The sequence below is a fragment of the Lepisosteus oculatus genome, chromosome 5 (genome assembly GCF_040954835.1).
Source record: "Lepisosteus oculatus isolate fLepOcu1 chromosome 5, fLepOcu1.hap2, whole genome shotgun sequence".
Taxonomy (NCBI): domain Eukaryota; kingdom Metazoa; phylum Chordata; class Actinopteri; order Semionotiformes; family Lepisosteidae; genus Lepisosteus; species Lepisosteus oculatus.
In genome coordinates, this window is record NC_090700.1 from 54,715,300 (window position 1) to 54,737,492 (window position 22,193).

Consider the following 22,193-nt stretch of genomic DNA (forward strand, 5'->3'; position numbering starts at 1 on the left):
TTTTGAGGTAACTGAGATGTAAGCAGTTCATTTCAGCTGCGACAATGAAAGTGAAAATGGCCCAAAGTGGCTGTTTATTTAGACTGGAAATTTGATTAACTTTGACTCAATAGTTAGAAAAAAAGGTCCTAGGAGGAAAGTGGCTACAAGTGAAATTAAACATTTTAAATACTATTATCCACCTCTGTGTGATGCTTCAGTCACGTGCTCAGCCCCACCTGGTGCACTGTTCTTCTGCGACCCCCCGTCAGAACGAACTGCTTTCCCATGCTGGGTGGGAGGATTTGTTCACATCTGCACCCACAAATCAATGTAATTGAAAATGTGATGATAAACGTGAGAAGCGGCATTGTACCACCCTCCTCCCCAAGGCACTATAGTTGTCTGTTTAGATCATCAAGTGATTCCATGGCAAAAAAGTAGTGTTTTATGTTTAGCAACATAGAATTAAACAATTATTTAATAATTAGTGATTGATGGCAGTTTCAGTAATTTTAAAATACTCCTGAAGCATTTCCTCATTGTGGCATTCAGGTATGTGACATGTTCCTCCTGAATTTATGTACTCTGACATCACATGCAGTAAACGTGCTGTGAGACCAATAAATAAAAATGAAATGCAGTTATAAACAGAATAGCAGACCTGTCAAAGCAGAATTTACTGCATGAACAAAATCGATGAAGAGTATGTATAACTCAGGAATGAGTGACTTTCTGATTTTGGATGGATAACTTGTAATATAAATCCTAATTGATGACTGGGCAAAATACTCTTTTTTTTCGGTTATTTTTCCTGGTGCAGTAGACATTCCACCAAAGGCTGACCTTCAGACATTAGATTCAAAGTGCTACTTCTGGTACAGGTAGCAGTACTGTCTTACTCACTCATACACTGTATCCACCACGTCATTTGGTTCTTATCAGAATAGTTAATATTTTCTGGTAGAGCTTATTTAAATAGGAATTGCATTGAACATTTACTGTATAAATGAGGTTATTCTTAGTAAAGCCAATATTTGATTTAAAGCTCATTTAACAAAAGAGAATGTGAGGGATTCTCTTTTTTAATAGCTTTTCTTTGATGTATCCCTCTATCTTTGTTTTTACAATTGCAGTATTTGCTCACAAATGTATTACTGATCTTTGCTCTTCTTGTACATCATACTTCATTTTTTAAATAAGCCTAGATCTGTCATTAAATTTTCTTGTTTACTGTAGATTTAGAAGGAAGAACTTTAAAACTGAAAATATATTGGATGGAATCCGTTTCATCCAAATATATGTTATTCTCTTATTTCAATTTTAATAATTTTTTTAGGTTACTTGCTTTGTCCATGCAGTACTGACCTGCAATCTGGCTAAGTGATGTATTTTCAGATAAAGGTGCTATGAATAGATACTTTAAAAGACTGATGATTGCTTTAATGATTGATTACAATGTGTTTAGAATAGGAAGGATAAAGAAACAGGATTTCTCAGCAGAAAACGAGTTTAAAAGGAAGGTTTAGAAGGGTTACTCTACTATCCAGGTTGACACAGTCCCCTAACCTCTCTATACGGCTATGATTATAGGATTTCCCATTTGTAGAGCAAAGACAAAATAACACAGCTATTGACTGAATCTAACAAAAAATGTATCATGAAAAATATGTCTGTATGCAAGATAAGTCTGTGTTTCTGTTAGTCTTTTAAAGTTTTTGAGTGTTAAAGATTCTGTATACTGGAGCTGTCAAGCTGTTCCAGTGCTGATCTTTGGTGTGACCAGCTCTTTAATGATGTGACTGATATAGCCTACCGGACAGTTAATTAGTTGGTTGTGCCAAAGAGGGTTAGACTAGAAGCTCTTGGTATTTGTCTATCCTTCAAAGTAAAGTCTTCAAATATTTTAGTGTATTCCAAATGTGGATCCCCATTCTATGTTCTGTGAAGATTGCACTAGTCCCAACAGCACCGCGTCACAAGCCGAGTATTCTGTCTCTGAGGGACGATCGGACTGTAATCACACTGCTGTCCCTGGGTCGCCTGCCTTGGCTGGCTTTGCAGAGAGAGCAAGGAGCACTGAACCACCTCTCCCAGCTGGTGTCTCTGCAATGCAATGGGCTGCAAGGAGTCCAGCAAGCAATAGGGACTATGGCCACTGAGTTTACACTTCAGCATTTCAGCGATGTACAAGCAAGCCTAGATTAACAACCAAATTGCAGTACAAAGTGCATTAATATTTTGCATCTATGAGAGATTTGTTACACATAAATAATGCATGGCCTCTATCTCACCACAGATGCAGTTAAAACTCCCCCCACTCCCTGCATTGCACATGAAAGAAGGAGTCCAGTGTAGCACAGCAATATAATCTGCATTTCAACTCATCAGCAGAATTCCCTGACAAGAGAAGTACACATTTTTGGATTTTGCCAAATGTTATATGTTCATTTAAATAATAAGGCTCAATTTCTTGTCATACATAGTGGCTGACCAACCCCTGGGCAGAAGTGTTTCTGAATCTCAGCCTCTATAACTTTCCTGTCAATGTGCATCGAAACTCTTCAAATCCTGCACTAGCATTCCGTTATATTATTCCAATTCCTCGAAGAAAATTAGTCCATATTGCCCTACCCTTCACAAGACTGAAGGATTGTTTAATTTATCATTTTAAAATCTTTCTTATTTGAATGTAAACTAAGATGTTATTATCATCCTTTAGAAATACTTGTTAAAGACTATGAAAAGCATAGAAATCTACTCTGTTTTAGCTGCTAAAAAATGGTTAATGATCAGAAACTGAGGGAGTAAGATTAATTGGTCCTGTTTAATATTTTAAAAACTTAAGGATGCAATTCAAAGACAATCCTCTTTCGAAAACAAAACACGTTCCTCTAAAGGCAGTTAACTAATAAAAGACACTCAAAACCACCTCGTACACAAGAAACCAGTTGGCAAACAGCAACGGAGATGTCAGGATAGTTTACAAAAGCTTGCAAAGAATAAGCAAACATCAAAACAACCAACCAGAGAAATGATGTTCTTACCGGCATTGGCATTCCCCTGGTGCCAATCTTTTTCCTCTCCAAACACAGAGAAGGCTGGTGGCTGGCTGGGGGCTGGGGGTCCAGAGAGAGATGCAGACAGTCGGCCGTGTGAGTTACTCCAGCAGCCAGCTAAGCTGCAAAGCAGGAGATTAGGATCCAACCTTTCGGTCCTCCCAGCTCATCCCGGGAGGAGCTCGGAGCCTCTGTGTGCCAGTGGAAATGGTAGAGTCCATCCGAGCTTACTAGCAACAAGCTCTTGCAGCGGGAGGGGCTGCGGGAGGCGCGAGTGCGTGTGTGAATGGGAGAGTGGAAGAGGGAGGCAGCCTGCGAGGAAGTGAGAGCAGAACAGATGGGAGGGGGTGGGGTGGGTTTTTTTTTGGGGGGGGGGGGGTGCTGCCTAATAAGACAGATGTGTTGACTTTTAGGCAAAACAGGAAATTGAAGAGGCTCAACACTCAACACGAGAGAAGAGAGCTCACCTCAGGGCTGGTGTGCTTTTGCAAGAGTCTGCCCTAGGGGACCTGAAGCCACGCAGCGCAGGTGAATATCAGCTGACACCTTGTGCTGTGTGCTGTGTGCTGTGTGCTGTGTGCTGTGTGCTGTTTCTGTGCAGTGTGGCGCAGAAGAAGAAAAGGGAATCCTACAGTAAACAGGAGGGATCCACCCTTTCACTTTATACTCTGAAAGCCAGAAACAGCTGGGAATGCAAAGGCACCACTTATCACAATGTTTCACCTTCTCAGACCCATAGAAGTTCTACAGTTTCTAATGCATCTCAGTCCTTCAAAGCACCAAGCGCACATTCATTGATGGGCAATTACAGCAAGAAGGGCAATAGCCAGTAAAACCATCTTTTGCAAAGCAAAAGCACAATGAAAAAGCCTCAACCTCTGGATTTACTTTAAAACTTTTATTCTTAAATTGAAACCTCTTTCAGAACACTTCATGCCCTCTATAGTTCCCCTAATCAAAACCTCCAGATGCTGCTGTGCGTAAGTGCTCTCTGTTTTCTGCATGACGTTACTTCATGCGCATATTACTGGTCAGTGGCAAAGCTGATCTTATCCATATGTGAGATCTCTTCTGTGTTAAGATCTCGCACAGTAAAATAGAATTACAGTACAGCTCGCACTCTTCTCCACTGGAGAGAGAGAGCTGCAGACCCATCGCAGAGGCTGCCATGCGGTGAGCTTCGTCTCGTCCACTTCTTGATGTGGCAAGACTGCGCTGCCACGCTTGTTTCTCCTCTCGCTAGAGCCTGCTGCCCACGCAGTGCCGCGTCGCGCTGCTCGGGCACCAGGGCTGCTCTCTTCCCCGGGAGAGGGGGGGAGGGGGCGGATTCGCTTGCCACTCTTCGGGACGCCGGATTGGTGAGGTGTGACGGAGAGGGGGTCTGGGAATGGCTCACAGTACAGGGAGAAAACCTCGCTCCGGAAAACTGGTGGCAAAAAAGCACATGAAAGCATTGAGGGAGGCTGAAATCTATGATTGAATATGTTTTTGATGTTTACTTCTGCAATCTGTTGAGGTATTCTGTTGCCTCTGCTAACTATGTCCTCATGGTACTGTATCTCTGCTCCACAAGTAACCTGGATTTAAAAAAGTATCCCTGTTCCCAAATGCAAAGATGAATTGCATCTGAATATATTTGGAGGATTAGTAGGCTAATTAAGGAAGCCAATGCTTTTTACTCATCAAGTGCTTTCCATTGGAGTTTTAGATTCAGCAATAAAGTGTTAAGTCATTCAGATGTTTTCTTTCAACTGTGTGATGCAAATGGCTGTACAAAGCAAGCACATCACTGAAGCTCTCAGGCTTTGTAATCCCAGTTCGTGCTTTCTATAATCCAGATTTTTTAGAAACAGTCATTGAGGACTGTCTGCTTCAGATGGTGCATATAATTATTGTCCCATTGGTTTTCTTATAGTCTTAGTATTGTTTTTGTCTCACAGGCGTAGCCCATTGCCTGCTTTACCTGTTGTTAACAGATTCGGCGGGGGTTTTGTTATTTATTGACTCAGATGAATTAGCAAGTTCCTGACAGGCTCTGTCAGAGTGGTGGTGCTTCTCTCATGACTGGTAGAAAGCGAGGAACATATGTCAGCCCGCCTGAGTTAAAAATTGACATATGGGCTGGAGAGACACCGTAATTGTCCATTCGTAATCTACATTGAATGTCACCTTTAATAAATGACACTTTCAGCATCCACGTGACCAGTTGGCTCCATTTCAATGCAAGAGGTCGGCTGTTAACATTGCCCTTCAGTCAATATTTCCTGTATTAGGTCTGGCCTTTTGGTATCTGACACAGAGAAACTGCGATTCTTTTCTCATGGATCAACTGATGTAAGGTTGCAAATAACCTAGACTCCACACCACTGCCTTGAAGGTTACTTATTGCAAACTGATTTTTAATATTTTTATTTTTTGTGTTTTTTATGAACGTTGCTCTGCTTATAATGCATGCCATTAAAGGCATTTAAGTTTAAATTGACTGACAAAGCAGACATGCTCTCATTTGATTGAAGACATTCAAGTGCTTTCCCTTTCTGCAAGAAATGAACCTTTACCTCTTCCTTTTTATTCCCTTATTTGTTCCAAAACACACAAATTCTCTTTGAATTTTCCCTCTGTCTTCTGAATTTACATTGTGTTCTGCGAATACTATGCTTTGAAAACTACGACTGGTAAATATTATCCTGTGCTCTGAAACTGCCCTGTGTGTTTGAGAATCTACCTGGCGTACTGAAGCTGTTGGGAAAACAAGAACTAGCCTGAAATCACACCTGAGTGATTTTAGTTCCTGGTTTTGAAAGGCTAACAAAGTTGTGAACACTTTCTCAGTTAATCAATACCAAGAAAGCTGAGGTGGACACCCTCTCTTGATCTGAAAAAAAATACGTCTACAATCCCCTCATCACACCCCAAACTCAGCCATTTGGTGTGGCCTGGTACGGCGTATCATCTGGGAGAGTAGATGTCTTGCACAGAGGCAAAGCCCCCTAATCCCAAGGCCAGATAATTCTAGCGCAAAGAGGATTAGCTCCGCCCCAGCAGAGCCATCGCCTAAATATAGATCAAACACTTTTCTCTACACTCCAGCTCTGCCCCCCCGTCCACCAAGCCAAGTCTCCCATTCACACACTTTAATGTCCGCAATAAATATTTTATGAACACAGGCCTTGCCAAGCAGGACTGGAGGGAAATAAACAAAGCTAATTGACACACCAGGTTTCGCCTGGGTGGCTTGTTAAATAGGTTTAAATGTCTCTTAATAGCTCGTTCGTCCAAACCAGGGGCCAAGGCTTGTGAGGTTCCTCCTCTGCTGCTCTGCTTCCCTCCCGGAAATGGCACAGCAATGTTCACTGTGTTCACTGCGTTCATACGGTGCAACACAGCTCTGAGGCTATACCTAGTCTAAGGCCTTCAGAAAGGTTGGATGGTTTTTGAAGAAGTTGGATGTCTCTCTCTCAATATGTGGAGCACCCAAGCACAGACAGAAGGCTCAGCGTGACCTGAAACTCATGGTCTACTCAGAGGCTGCTCAGAGAGGTGGAGCCCAGGAGCCAGGAGCATGGGGCAGGAAGGCACGAGAATGTAGGGATTATCACAGATCCCTTGAAACCACCCAGCAGGGTGGCAGCTGACCAGAGTCCAGGCGTGTTGTGTCATGCGGTGGGCTAGCCTGCCCTCTAGGGCACCTTACAGTACTGATGCTGCTGTGCTTCTACTGGAGCTGGTCAGGAAAAATGCCACAAAAGTTGTAAACAAGTCATAATATACCTGAGTACATTTTGTTTCCAAGGTCAGGTTGCTTAACAGACATTATTTTACATTTCAATTTTAGTAGTTCTGAATTTTTTTGATTGATCTCTGCCAGATCAACTTCTCCTGTATACAGGTCCACTTTTTCAAGTGTTAAACACACTGCTTGTAAAATGATTAATCCATCTGTTGTACAAAATGGTGAGCGACCCTTTCATGAAGTATTTTCTGCCCTGTTCACACCCAATTTCTGATGTGTAATTGCAGGAAAGCTCTGCTTAGTAGGGACATGAATCATAATATCTCATAATTTACTGTGTCTGGAAAAATACTGAAGCAGTGATCATCCTTGAAATTAGGTATAGTGCATGCATAATTTCCATGTGCTGTTCTGTATTTTCGTACAATTTAAGCAATTCATACATGTTGTAACAAATTACAGCAGGTATTTACCTGTAGCCCCAAATTCAGAACAGTTCAATGTGTGCATGTATAGCTGATGATGTATTTATGTCTCTTTCTCTTTCCTTGACTCTGGTGCTGTACAGTAACCTGGTGCATGAGGACTTGCTTGTGTGAGTTCCAGTTGAAAGGACAGGCCTGGCTCTAATCCTCCCAGGCGTGCCGTGTGGTGATCTGGTGAACGGAGAGGGGGCAGCAGTCCTGTGACCTCAGCAAATCCCCCCTGGCAGATTGGACAAGCAGCCTCTCCCATTAATCTCCGCTGGTCTCCTTGCACACCACTCATCCGCTCTGGCAGAAGTGATCACTCCAACTGGGGAGCTGGGGGAGGGGCGGACAGGCCTTTCTTTCTATTAACTGCCTCGTCCATCGGCTTGCCCAGCAAGTTCTAGTCACCTCTGCATGTCACAGAGGAGCCGGACACCACTCACCAGGGCCCTTGTGCTCAGAGTGACTCCAGCGTTGCACGTCTTCGGGGATTAAAGCTATTCTTGAAATGGTCCTTTTAACATTTCCCTGATTGTTTCCCGAAATTCTATTCCAACATTTGAAAACCTGTCCAAGGCTGGGATGCTCTTTTAATTCAATCAATTCTTAAAATATGAATGAAATGTAGAAAAAGTCTGTTTCTTTAACTTGTTTCTTCTGTTGCACTGAAAACTAAATATAATAATAAGGTGATCCATTAACTGACCAAATGGAAAGTTAAATCCCATACAAACACATTTTCTTTTATGTTATTCTTGAAGATTTAATAAGGAGAAAAAATAAATAAATACCTGCCTGTCAGATAAAGGCACCTTCTACATAAATGCACTGATATATCTGAACATCATTAATCTAATTCTATTGCTTATATATTGAGCATTAAAATAACAAAAAATAAATGCAGGAGATAGCTGTTGATGCCCCATAAACTATTACATATATGTTTAAAATCATGCAAAATGGTCAATTGTATACCTCTTCACACAGGACAGAGTTGGACTACAGATATACTTCCTTTTATATTTAAATTTGAAATACATATTTGGATATTTTGCTTTCTAGTCTCCCTGCACTGAACAGTGAGAAATTTCATTGTGCAAGTATTATTTCATAGACGTGCCTTTTAATCTCTTCTTTGTCAAGATATAATAAACGTTTGACAGTAACTTAAGACTACCAGTTCTTCTATGATAGTTATAAGGAGCCACAATGGCTCCCATCTTGTCAATTGTGACTGGCTGTACTACACTGTAGTCCACTCCATCCTCACACCACCCAAAAAAACCCAGTGGAATTACACAGGTTTCCCACAGTACCTCATTTGCCTGCTCTTTTTTGTGACAATTAAACTACCTGTGTCCGAGCTGCTCATTTCAATATGAGCGCTGTGCTGCTACTAATTGTTATGACCTGGTGCTATCAGGCAGTTATTGCCCTAGAAATACGTCAGGCATGCTGAAAGACAATCGCTGTGCGTGGGAGAAATGACACAGTCCTTATGGAACAACCTAGCAACTAGGGAAGTGGCCAGGTGCAGAGTGTGGAGGGGTGGCCCATTGTCCTGTCCTTTACACAGCTGCGGGGGTGGAACTGTGATGACTAACAGACTGCACACAGCACCTGCCGGCCCAGTGCAGACGCTGACGCGCCAGGCCTCCTGCATCTAGGCACACGGCCCCAGCCTCATTCCCTTTCTGGGTTAGGGGGGGTTAATACCCGTTAGTGCAGAGCAGCAGTCATAAAGTCTATCCAGGGAAAATGGATGGCATTTTAAGTGCTTCTTCAAAGAGAGAGATGGGATTGTAAAGTAGTTTATTTTGACTCTTCTTTGCAGGCTGATCAAGCTCCCTTTTAGTAAACATTTACACCAGGCTGCTCGCTTGAGTGTTCATGGTTTAGAGGTAAATCAACTATTGTATTTCCATTTTATAATGTGGCAATTGCTGATTCATTTTTTTTATTACTGTGTACTCAAAACGTCTGGAATGATCAACTATTTCAAGATAATTTCATTGACATTTTCAGTGCCGAGACACACTCCCCTGGCAATCCTACCTGTAGAGCCATGTGCCAGGACGTTAGCGCCTACTGAGGGTGCCGGCATTTCCAGCTGACATCACTCCAAGTGCCTGGAAGACACAGGTTCCGCAATGTGCTGGATGGGTGAAGAGTCAAAATAAACTACTTTACAATCCCATCTCTCTCTTTGAGAACAGCGATCTCTCAGGGACCGTGTATTCTGCAGTTACTATTAATAATAATCATCATCATCATCATAATCTTATTGTTGTTGTTACTGTTGCATTTGCAGTTGAAGTAGGCCTTATTTATGTATAAAATATTTCCTAACTATTTAGGATCCAATAACTATGGAATTAATTATGTTTTAGCTTTGTATACTATTGTTAAAATAATTGTACTTTTCGTTAACAGCAATGAACATACATACATTTGCACAATTAAATAATTATAATTTAGACTTGCAGCTGAGACACGGGGGGGTTGTATAACTGTCCCTAGAAATTATTTTCAAAATTCCAGTCTTCCAGGCTCACTCACGGTCAGATACTTTGAAAACAACCCTGTGGACTTCCTGCTCCCCACTGCCCTGTCACGATTGTAGTCCCTCCCCCTTAAGGGCGCTCCGGCTCGTTCACTTTTTAGTTGATTTTGTGCACCTGCTCCCTGTTCCAGCCCACCTTTAAAAGCCAGACGCTCACGCTGTTCCGGGCTCTGTATTGGAACACGGACGCCCGGAGGCTTCCCTAAAACGGAGTCGCCCTACTTCCGCGGCTCGGGTGGTATTCGCCTCCTAGGTGTCCTGAATTAGCCCGAGCCCGAGCCCGAGCCCGAGCCCGGGACTTGGAGCGTCTGGTTCCGTTCCTCCTTTCTCCACCCCCCCGGTCCGGCTTTTAACTTTTTCTTCGTCTTGGATTTATCACCCGGCTCTGGACCTTCGCTTGACTGGACTTCCTTTTGGACTGTTCGCCTGAACCACGCCCCCCGGAGCGCTTTCGTCACGCCCCCCCGGTTCCTCGTCTCCCCCCTGTGAGTGTTCACTCCCTTCCGGATTCTGTCCTCTGCACAGGGTCCTGAAGGACGCTCCGTAACATGTCCTTCATTTATAACTCTTATCGCTGCTTTTTTCCTAGTTATAAACAAAAGCAAGAAATTGCCTTTGGCCATATGATTCTCCGCACACGTTACCCATTCCTCTGCAGCGTGGGAAGGGGCTCACTTTAATTTGCTACAGTAGGTAGTTCTTCAGCAGCTATTAAGGATTCAGCAAGTGATGTGTAACAAGCAGGTGCTGCAAGTACTACAGGCTGTGAGCTATAAATTATTGCATACATCCATTAACCTTTAATTATGGCTGCACCAAAACTGTACTAGAAGGGGACTGTTTTAAAAGGACATTAGGAAAAGACGGGACAAATCCTAGTGGACTCTATGCATGGATTTCATCATTTAACATACTGTACTGCTTATTAAAACACAAGCACAGGGGATTTATGTTTGTATATATTTGAGCTTCTGCATCAATGCTGAGTTTACATGCATTGAAGGAATCCATGTCAAATCAATTCTGAGCTTGTAGGCTCCTGATACAGTGCATCATGGTTTTTTGGCGATCTTTAACACTGTAATGGGAAGGAATGGCTTATTCTGACAGACACTTTTGTTTAAAACCCAGTTAAAGGGATTATCTTCTTCTGCACAAATGATAGCGAACAACAGCATAAAGTCTTAGCACTTCAATTTGTACCATTAATTTGACTCATGATCATTTATTGAAGTTGAATTAATTTAACAAACAACTGATAATACAATGAAACCTCCTATTAAGATGTCTGGGGACCTGTTTGTATGCAAAAGAGCTCAGTGAAAAGACAGAGCTGTCTTGCTTAGCTTTGCTAATATCATTCATATTTTAGTGTTATTCCCCATGCCTGATGCTCACCTAGAGGGATATATTTCTGGTACTGGCTCTGGAAATGTCACAGGTCAATCCCACAGCAATGCCACTCAAGACAGAATTCAGAAACAAAAACTTTCACCAAGCTTTGGAGTCACCAATGCGGTCTGTCGAAGCGTGGTTGAAGAAAGGGGGGACGTGTGGGGATGCTCTGTAGATTAGGACTCTCCGAGTTGTACATGAAGTATGTTTTTTCTATAGTTTGAAACAAAAGAATTTGAGTTGCAAAACAGATCTCTGCCAATTGAATTAAAATTGTATTCCATAGTTTGTTTTGCAGATTATGAGAACATGTGGTTCATACACAGAGCTCTTAAGGAAAGTTTGTGCCTTGGTGTTTCAAGGCATCAGCCTGCAATCCAGTGAGAACAGTTTTTCTGAAAAAACAAAACTATCATTTAAGCACACAGTCATCAGAACTCCAAAGCTTTTTTGAAAATGTTTAACAATGAATACAGAATCTGCTTTACCTTCGTTATCATCATATAGGATATATTCCCCACTAGTGTATCTCCTTTGGTGTTGAAGGTCTGCGTGATGTAGGGAGAAGAGGGAGCTGGAGTTTCTTGATGCAGTCAAGGCAGGGACTGAATGATAACGAGGTAGCGTAGGGCTTCCTCAAATACCAAGGAGCGCTGATTCCGTGCATATGTCTTGTCAGCCGCGCTCTGCCCACGTACAAGCCGAAACCAGCAGACTCAGCACAATCGACAGGCTCTGTGCCGTGTTATTGACTCCCAGCGCTGGAGACGGCGCTTTCCGGAGCTCTCTGCACGGCTCGCACCACACTGCAGCTGGGACACTTCCTGACGCCTGCCAGAGCCAGGCATGCAGATCTCCAGCCTCAGACTGAGAGACAAATGAGATGTCAGTTGGACACGATTAGGTAAGAGCAGAAAGCTGCGACGGCTTTAGAGCTGGAAAGGAACAAAACAGAGTTAATTTGCAGCACAAAATTAACTTCTTCCTGCTCCTGGAGAGATAGATTGATTAATCAGTTAATACTGATACTTCTGTACTTCTGCACGGGGCCTGGGATTGTACTGCAGTATTCTGACTGCAGCATGTTGTTCAAGAACACAACAACAGAAAACCTCCCAGGGTTTGAACCCACCATCTGGGCCATCAGGAGGCCTCACCCCTCCTCTGTGCAGTGTCCTGATTGAACATATACTGTGCCAGCTGCTGTAAAACTGCACGGCCACCTTTTTCCATCGAATGTGTTTCAAAGTCATAACTGATCATCGTAGTTGAAAGACAGATGTGGAAGCTGAGCCTCTGTCATCCAACTCTCCGGTCTATAGCAATCCTGTTGGTGGTGACAGCTAGCCATTCACATGCCGATAACAGCAGCAGGCGCAGTGCCATGCGCCCTGAATGACTCCCTTTCACCGTGTCCCAGATCAACTAGAACTGATTACAGAGCAGGAGGCAACAGATCAACAAATGATCTTAGTACTCATGAGAGGTATTTCAATCGATACCTGTGTCAGTTTACAGCCTTTGGGAGTATGACGTTATGGTTTGGTTGTGAGTCTTCAGCAGTTTCTAAGCACTGTGCAGGGTCATACTCAAGAGAATAGAGACACTGCCATCTACTGTCTCATGTTAATACAGCACTGCTTTACTTCGAAAATGACCCAGACCCTTTCAGATCATCAGGAAACCAACTTTTGAGTTTCAATAGCAGTATGTGTTTGACCATAAAGCCTAGTACCGATACACATTAAATATATATGCACCTGTATACGCACAAATTTACCATTAGGAATATATTTGATACTATAAATTACAATGTCTACTGCCAATTCTTGTTGAATAACCTGTTTCCTAAATAACACTAGATGCAGAACTAATTGTCTTTAAAACCCTTAGGCACATATAAATATAATACATATGATAAGTAGGAAGAATATAATCATAATAAATAATCATAGCTACCTTTCCCATCACACATGATGAATAATTCACGTGAATTATTTCAAAGTTAGACTCAAACGTTAGGGCTGCATGTTAGTAGTTTGACAAATTCAGTAAGGTAATACTTCCTCAAAATAACACTTAATGGTCTTTTAGATAATATTTTGCAGCACATTTAGCTGTCTTTTTTCAATGTTAAGGACAAAAGGCACTATTCCCTGTAATTACAGCCTCATTTGTATTGTTTTTCTCTTTAAATTTAATCTAAAGAATTAAATCTATAGATTCAAATTAATACCACATAACACATCTTGTAGGAGTATGCCCCAGTGAATTCTCTATGTAACAGAACAGAATGTAACCCTAACTAAACAGAACAAGGTGAAGTCTTTAGTGTTCTTTCCTCACTGATACTTAATTTATTAACAGTTCTTTCCCAAATGCAAATAAATCAGTAACTATACAGTATTAGAGATAAAATAAGTGAAGTATGGGTTAGGCCCATGGTTAGGTTTAAATTGTGTTAGAGTATTGTGTATTGTATTGCACCTTAAAGGGGAACTGCAAAGCTACTTTTATAATTCAAATCTAGAAAGAATCAGCACTGACCACAACGAAAGTAAACTGTACACATTGATGTGGAAAAGCTCCAATGGACATCGCAAAATAGGTGAAATTTCCAGGTCTGCGCGGTGCCATACTGCCGTCATTGTGATTCAGAACGAGGCAACAACACTATTGGTGAGGTGAAGCGGCTCTATTACATTGCAAACAAGCAGGCTTGTGAATCAATCTCTTTTACTCCAATAGAAATACTGCTCTCGACTTCGGGACGGTTTTGCCAACAAATAACTCTTTTCTGGGGCGAAATGTCTGCTGCACAACCTGTACTTATTCGCTCGTACATCACAGTACATTAGCCATTATAGTGATGGGGACACTATACTGTAAACAGGCGCCGTCCTTCAGATGAGATGTAAAACTGAGGTCCTGACTCTCTGTGGTCATTAAAAATCCCAGGGCATTTCTCTAAAAGAGTAGGGGTGTAACCCCGGTGTCCTGGCCAAATTTCCCAATGGCCCTTCCCAATCATAGCCTCCTAATAATCCCCCTCTATGAATTGGCTACATTACTCTTCTCTCCTCCCCACTGATAGCTGATGTGTGGTGAGCATTCTGGCGCACTATGGCTGCCGTCGCATCATCCAGGTGGGGCTGCACATTGGTGGTGGTGGAGGGGATCCCCATTACCTGTAAATGAGTGGAGTGTCCAGAAAAGCGCTATATAAGTATAAGCAATTATTATTATTTTATTATTATTATTATTTTTATGGAAACTAATGAGCAGTACGGGCTGCTTCACATCACAATTCGCGAAAACTCTTATTCTCATCCTTAAGAACATGTTGATCATACAGCTCTTTCACAAAGTTCTTTGTGCTTAATTTGACAAATTCTGAGATACGGTCATCTAATTCATTTTGTAGGTGAGGTTTAATGAATGGTCTGAGAAATTGGGACTGCAATTCCCCTTTAAAGCTGCTCAGTTTCCTTGGTGAGATGGGCTTTACTTAGGTTCACCACGATTTCTAGGCTGTAATCTGTGTCTCCGTTTACTGGAAAACGTCTTCCCGCCTCGGCCTGAATTTCCAGCTCGGTAGACGGTGTTCTTGCGTTTGCTGTAGTAGGTGAGGGAATCCTTCATTCAAGTCTGGGAAGGAAGTAAACTGCTGTCTGGAGCACACCCAGAGCTGTGGTGTGCTGTCCTCCTGTTCCTCTCTCAGCTTAGCTTCCATGTTCCACAGCCAAGGAGGCCAGAAGCAAGGCTCTGGGGTCGAGCATTGACGGAGCGCAGGTTCAGAGGTCTAACAGAATGAAGGAACAAGTCTTGCAGCAGGCTGGCAGAACTAGACAGCCTACCATATGAAGAAAAACACAGCTTTATTTTCAGCACAAGGAACTCCAGAAATGTTTTTTTTTATTTCAAATTATTTTATGGTGTGTTTTTAAAGATGGTCAGCGAAAAAGAGGAGATGGAGATTGATATGGATACTAGTTACACACTGATCGGGGCTCACAGTCCAGAATTCTGCTACACATAAGATCACAGCCACTGGCCATTCAGCAGATCACATCATGTGCTAATTTACTTTTCAATGTTCCTTTATATATTGTAACACGTTGTGAAAGCAGTTAAAAGTCACAGGGCTAAATCAAGTGCAGTCAAGTGCAAATTCTCCTGTTCGACGTTGTAATCTCAGGTTCTGCCATTTCAGTGTGCCAGTCTCACACCTGGGTTTGGGAGGAAGTATGAAGGACGACAAGACTTCAGACAGTTTCTTCCTGGTTTCTTTCTTTACAAAACCGCCTCTTTCCTCACAGCCACAGAAATGTTTTCTGCACAATGTTTTCTTTTTCTCAAGGGTTGCAGTATTTTTCTATATGATTAAACAGGAGACACGACCCTGCATTCTTCTCAGTCACCAAAAGCACTTTCTCACAGACTTTCTAATGAGCTGTGCAGTCGATGATGCTCATCAGAAAAGAATCTGATCCATTGAGTTGCTCAGTTGTCAGTACATTTTATGATGCAAAACCTTTTTATGGCAATTTTCCATCCACAGTACCAAGAAATTCCAGTAAATGTACTTATATATAGCATTTTTGTGGTTACAGTTCCACTTGTGTGTGATTTCTCCATCTATATTTCATCTTACAGTACAAAATGTATAGCAGTGTTGAAATTCCTTCACCTCTCTGCTCCCTTCTAATGCCTATAAAATCTACCACAGCTCTTGTTCATAGTCCCATCGTGCTCATTTACTATTCAATACGCTCATTCTACTGTAGGGACCGTCAGTATTTTGGAAACAGCAGCATGGAACATATTTCAGTTTTAGACATTAAATACAAAATCCAAAGCTTAATGAGATAGAGATAGAACGGGAAGTGTATTACGGGAGTAATGAGCAATAAATCTGTTATATATTATTTATCTTCATAAAGTTTTTTTCACAATTATTAAAAGTTTCCTTTCTTTGTTCAGAGTATTTGTTCAGAATGTTCTTTTCACATAAATAATGTCCAGAATGCCAATACTGAGTGTCCAGTGTCTTTCTAGAGTGACAAATAATTACTTCATTTCGTGTTTTACACTGCTGCTGACTTGTTTATGTGTCAGAAGCACACAGAGGTACAACACCACATTTCAGGACATTCTGGCTATGCTCTGAGGGATGAGCAACTCGTGAAGTGAGAGGATATGTCAGCCATAATTTTCGTTTGGGCGTGGGGATGCCAGACTTCTCTGAAGGATCTCTGACAGGACTATGGAGTGCTTGGTCGAACAATACAGTCAACTCATGACCTGCGAGAGACATGATTGGGCCCAAAACGCAAGCCAGCAATTCAGTCAAGCTGAATGTATTTAATGTCCCCTGATATAAATAATAGTTTTGGGAACTGACAATTATTTTTCCTAGCTTTCCAAACCACAGTCACCCACTGTTAATCATCTTAGCTTGCTGTCGTATCCCTTGCACAGTTTCTGTTGGGGGAAATGCTTTTCTATAGAGCACTACAGAGCCATGAGACATTGCAGACTGCGTCAGCTCCTCTACCCCTGTCAGGCTTCAATCCCTTTACTAGCGGGCTCTGGGCACACATGGCTCTGCTCCTTGGACAGGAGATATCCCCAGCACCCCAAAACACCTGGTTCTCGTCTGGGGAAGACTTCTCCTCCAACATCACTGCTGTGAATGGCTCAGCAACACAAGTCTCTGTTTTGCAATTTGTTACGTCATGGAACCTATATTGTAAGGTGAGACTGATACAGTGACATCACCGCAATGGGAAGAATGGTGACTTTTTAGCGTAGGTGCTGTGTGAGTCTGCTGTGCAGCTCAGGCACAGGATCGAATTCCATCTGGGAGCAAACTGCACTCCACGCTGGCATTGATGAGGCCAGTGCTGTGGTTCTTACTACCAGCGTTGCAAGTCCGCAGGTAGTGGGCATGAGCTCCAGGAGGCTCTACAGACTGCTTAAGCAAGCTTTTCTGTTCCTGCAAAAAGCCAAATGCATCACAGGACACAGCCTTCACATGACTGTCCATTCAGTAGCTGAGCATACACAAGCTTTTGCAATCCATCTACTGGTGTGACAGGTTAGTTGTTGTTTGTTTGATTTTATTCTCAACACCTGTGCAAGAAGGGTGGCTGTGTTGGAACTTGAGGTCACAAGGTCACGCTCTATGGCTCATATAGTCCTTGAGGATGAGCGAACTGACACACACATCTACCTTCAAACATATCGTATTCAAACATTTTGGGATCCTGATACATAAGTAGATGAAAGGGGAACTGCAGTCCCAATTTCTCAGACCAGTTATTAAATCTCAATAACAAAATAAATTCATTGGCAGTGTGGGAAAAAAAATGACAAATCTCAAATTAAGCACAATATCATCCATTTTGTGAAAGTACTGTGATTCACCATGTTATCCCAAGCCCCTGGTCTCACCTCGGGCAAAAGCGAGAGTTTGCATGAATGGCGATGTAAGTGGCCCTTTGCGCTGTAAAGATTAACGTCACGCAATGTATGAGAGAACAAGTACAGTTGTGCAGCGGACAATTCACCTAAGAAATGTTCCAACATGATCTGCTTGCAGTTAAAGATAAAAGTACAAAATTATCTGGGAGTCAAGAACAATATTTTTATTAGACTAATAGAGATGTATGCACAAACCAGCATGTTTACAATGCACAGTAATAGGGCTGCTTCACCTAACCAGAAGTTCTGTTTCCTCATCCTGAATCGCAAAATATGGTGCTGTCATAGCAGTAAATGTCTTCTATTTTGTGATGTAAATCGGAGGTTTTCCAAGTTAATGCGTATATTTTGCTTTTAGTGTGGTTTGAAATGCACTCATCAATGCCGATTGTTTCTAACCCCAAAATATAAAAATAATGTTGCAGATCCCCTTTAAATGGTATATATGATCCATAAACATATAAGCTCCAGCATAAGTGCTATCTTACCTCAAAGTTCGCATACATTATGATGCATTCTGCATATTTGTTGGATGCTAATGAAATGCCATCTTATTTTAAGGCATGTGTGTTAGCACACATCTCATACTTTAAGACAAAACTTATTGTGGTTGATGAATGTGGTCCTTAATCATGCATGCCTCATCCCTCGATAACATGAAAGTCTTATGTAAATTAGGCCTAAATACTTTTTCCCGTGTACAGAGTTTTACAATTATTTTATAGAAAAAAATAAAATTACTTGGGCCACAAGTACAATGAAATGCAAACACACTCATTTCTTATTAAGAGTTGTCTAGCTTGTAGGCAGTACAGTTCATTTGGACAGAATTTTTTAATTACTTTTGTTTTGCACTCTGTGAAAGGAAAGCTGAGGGTAATGACGCACAGTGAGTTAGACGAAGGAAAGAGAGGCTCTTTTGACTTGCAGCCCTCAGCAACTCAACATGCGACAAACCAGTTCACAAATTTGTATCTCCCTGTTTTATACATTTTAGGTCAGCATCGTTGCAGACTTACTTTAAACCCCTTTGGGATTAGACTAATAACTCTTTGGTTAAATATAGAGCTCTGGTATTTCGCTCTTTCAACAGCAGCCGTTAGTGCCTGTTGTTTTTGGCAGGATCACTGGTACATAGCTGAAGTTCCTTTTGTCTTTATTCTGATGTACCGGCTTACTTGGTCAGGAGCTGCCTAATAGCTTTTAACACAACATGCCTGTCTGTGGCACTCAGTGTGAGAGATCTGAAATGTGTAAACTATTCAGAAGTTAATGCTTTTTCTTATATAATTAGCTGCTTTAACTTGAACCTAATAGTTGAATTAGTATTTGTTTCTAAAAACTAGCAAATCCTTGCAAGACACTGGCATTTCTTTAATGTAAGACTTACTTCAAAGGCCTTTCAGCGTTTTTAGATCGTACTTTTTAAAATTTGTGTGTAGTTCGGCAATTTCATACATTTCCTCTATAATTTCCCGTGGAACTGTGTTGTCTTGTATATGCACCAGGAAACTACCATAAAGAAATCACAAAGTTTTTCAATGCATTTTGGAAGGCTGTTTATTATTATTTTGTTATTAGTGTTTTTTTAGCTGCCTGCTATCAGTCTGGCTGGTATTATTGAAATAGACAACTCTGCAAAAGTATATCTAATACCTAATATTTTACCCTGATTGGGCTGTTTTTAAAGTGCTAATTTTAAAGTTATTGACCTGTATTGTGTCCACTGATCTTCAGCTGCCTCTCTGTACATCTTCTGCTCCTACAGAAGCTCTCTTGTAGCAGCACGAAGCCTGTTATGTACCTCTTTGTGCCATGCTTGATACCCCGTTCTTTTCCCTTTGGCAACAGGAATTTGTTGCAGGCCGCTAACATGACATTAAAATTCCCTTCACGTCTTTCTTAACACATGAGGCTCAATTGGCATTTGAAATGTGTTTTAAAGCAGCTCAGCGTGACAGAAACTGGAGACGTTTTCACTGCTTCATCCTATTTATTTAACCTCAGAACTGATCAGAAAACGGGGGGGAGGGGGGGGTGCTCATTTGTTGCCTAGAAAAATATTCTTGTTTTTCACAGATGACTGCTGGGCATGAAAACCCTTGACACATTATAGAGACAGAGCCAGGAGGGACTGGAGAGCCCTCCTCTCAGGACCACTTCGGCGTGGTGAAAAGAGCTCTTAACTGAGTGAGCACTTGCATGGGCATTATTTGGGAAAAGTGGGAGCTGGCACTCAGCATTGCAGGGTGAAGATTCCAGACACTGCAGTTCTATACTGTTCTTGGGATACAATACCATTTTTTCATTTTCCTTTTGCCTTGGTCATTAGAATGTAGTCTTAATGCAAAGATGGTGGCTCTGTCTTCTCCTCCCTCTTACCAAGTGGCTCCCTAGAAAACGAAAAACACTAAGCCTTTTCTTATGAACGTCACCGGGTTGATGTAAGTGGATCGGTCTTAACTTTAATTGGCCGGTGAATCTCTTCAATAGGTCAGTGGCAATCTCACATGTAAGCTTGCATGCTTGTGCTCACTTTCTGTTGTGTGTGCAGGAGAAGGAAGAATCAAAGTGAAGGAGCAGGGTTTTGGTAGAATTACCACGTGGGGGTGTCTTAGGGTTGTCTGGCAGCAGCATTCTCTGGCAGGTCTGACTTTTAAGCATGTGCCATTTCTCTTTTCTGGAGAAATGTGGCTGCCCTCTCCTCCCCCTTACAGCTTGTATTACTTGTTTGATTGAAAATATTTGAAATGTGTATTAGTCATCTGCCTTATTTAGAATCTAAAAATAACGTATTGATTGTAGTAGCAGACACTATGTACTACAGTAAAAATGCAGCACCTTTGCTATTGCTGTACCAACCATGTCATAGGCCAGCTGTCACCTGGGTGCCCTCCCCTGCAGGAGCTTGACCGACACAGCAAAGTTAATGTCTGCCAGTAGTGAACTAGCATCCCTAAAAACAGCGACACCTGCTGGGCACCTGCAGGCTTGCAGAGAGAAGCACCACTTGTAACAAGTTGTAGAGCTTCTCAGAAGAAGGTGTCTGCATGTCCCATTCTCTCCTACTGTAGGTAAGGTGGTACAGCAATCGCAGCCACAAAGCCAAGCCATGTACAATTGGGTTGTAATTGTAAAAATATACGTAAAACTCCCTCTAGACCTTTAAAACTTTTTTGTCGTTTTAAAAAATATTTTATATAGTTATTTTTCATCTCCTATCCTTCATTGAAAAGAAATCTTCAATAGTGTATCATAAGCAGTTCTTTATACTGTTTGTGCTGTAGGGGTAATCTGAGATGCTGATTAATTTGAAGACCCAGCTCATACTGTATACAGTCCTGTTTCATACTCAGTGCTAAGCACTGAAGGCGATAGGCCCTGCAATAAAGTTTTGTAATTGTCAGTTTGACATGATGAGATGAGATTGGTATCCTTTTATAACAGCTTCACCACATTAACTGGAACCAAAATCAGGCCTTTTCTGTCTCTGAAGTCATGATCTCTAAGGCGAAAATCCAAGAGGCTCCTAAACACCAATTTGATCAGTTTCTGCTCAGTCCCATGGTCCTGAGAACCACACACACCATACAGCCCGCGCAGCTCAAGGAAGCAGAATGGTGCTCTTCCTGTTGCACAAGCCTGATTACAGAGCCTGAGATCCGCTGAGCCTCTGCATCTCAAGAGCACAGGAAACACATGGTGCAGTTCAAAGAGGATAAAAACAACATTTCATGTGGTGTCTCTTAATCGGTTCAGATGGGCAGCCTCTGCAAGCCGACGGAGAAGTCTCGGGCTCAGCGTGGCCCATGCCAGATTGCTCCGACAGCTCATCTGACTGCTCCTGTCGTCAGCATTTTTTTCGTCTAGTCCTGCGGCCGTAATTAAAACCTGGCCTGCAAAGGGTCTCCCACACTCCAGCCAGCCTGGGGTCTGCGCTCTGCCGTGAGGGCGATCCCACAGCACGAACAGCAACACCAAGTCTGGCAGATGGGACTCAGATGCAGCTGCTGGAAAGGAAAAACACAAACCACATGGTTCTTGTTATCCCGAGCAGTTAAAGGGAATATTTATTATCTGCTCAATCAGGGGACGCATGATTCTTTGTAGCCAGGTGGCCTGAAGGATAAACACACAAGTCTTATAACCATCCATTGCTCTGAAATTAGTTTGAGCAGGAGGGAAAAAAAATAGCAAGTTTGTACTTGGCATGTGTCTGCGCAGTGTTGCATAACACTGCACATTTGATGTTGAGAATGACAGAAAACATTCATGAGGAGATGGGTTTCCATGTCAGCAGGTAACCAGGTACCCCAGGAAATCAGATGTCTGACCAGCTAGTTTCCTCACAGAACTCTTTGGCTCCCCCAGACAGTAAAAAGCTGTGTTTTGCAGCCTCCATGAAGGTGCTCCTGTGATATTGGAGCCTGGAAGCTGTAGCATGTTGCTGAATGTAAACAGATAAGATTAAGAGCTCTTCAGCGTTCATTCACTTTTTTTTTTGGATT

General features: G+C 42.1%; 1 protein-coding gene and 1 long non-coding RNA gene across 6 annotated transcripts in view; one reads left to right on the forward strand and one right to left on the reverse strand.

Moving 5' to 3' along the window:
* Window positions 1–11,795, reverse strand: part of LOC102685718 (synaptic vesicle glycoprotein 2B-like) — a 56,503-nt gene extending 44,708 nt beyond the window's left edge. Inside the window, exons 1-3 of one of the 4 annotated variants that reach the window (XM_015343473.2) lie at window positions 11,688–11,795; window positions 9,297–9,396; window positions 3,027–3,160 (exon numbers count right to left, since the gene is read on the reverse strand). The gene's annotated coding sequence lies outside the window, so the exon portion shown is untranslated. Of the gene's footprint in view, window positions 1–3,026; window positions 3,348–9,296; window positions 9,397–11,687 lie in introns of those variants that run through there. The other 3 variants (XM_015343474.2, XM_015343475.2, XM_006628878.3) reach the window with 3 other exon arrangements.
* LOC107076948 (uncharacterized) lies at window positions 10,082–15,933 on the forward strand. 2 transcript variants are annotated; one of them, XR_001478068.2, is made up of 3 exons: window positions 10,082–10,289; window positions 11,879–12,103; window positions 14,942–15,933. It is a non-coding gene; the product is annotated as an uncharacterized lncRNA (long non-coding RNA). The 2 variants fall into 2 exon arrangements; XR_001478067.2 differs by having other exon boundaries at window positions 15,413–15,933.
* Window positions 15,934–22,193: the final 6,260 nt, after the last annotated feature.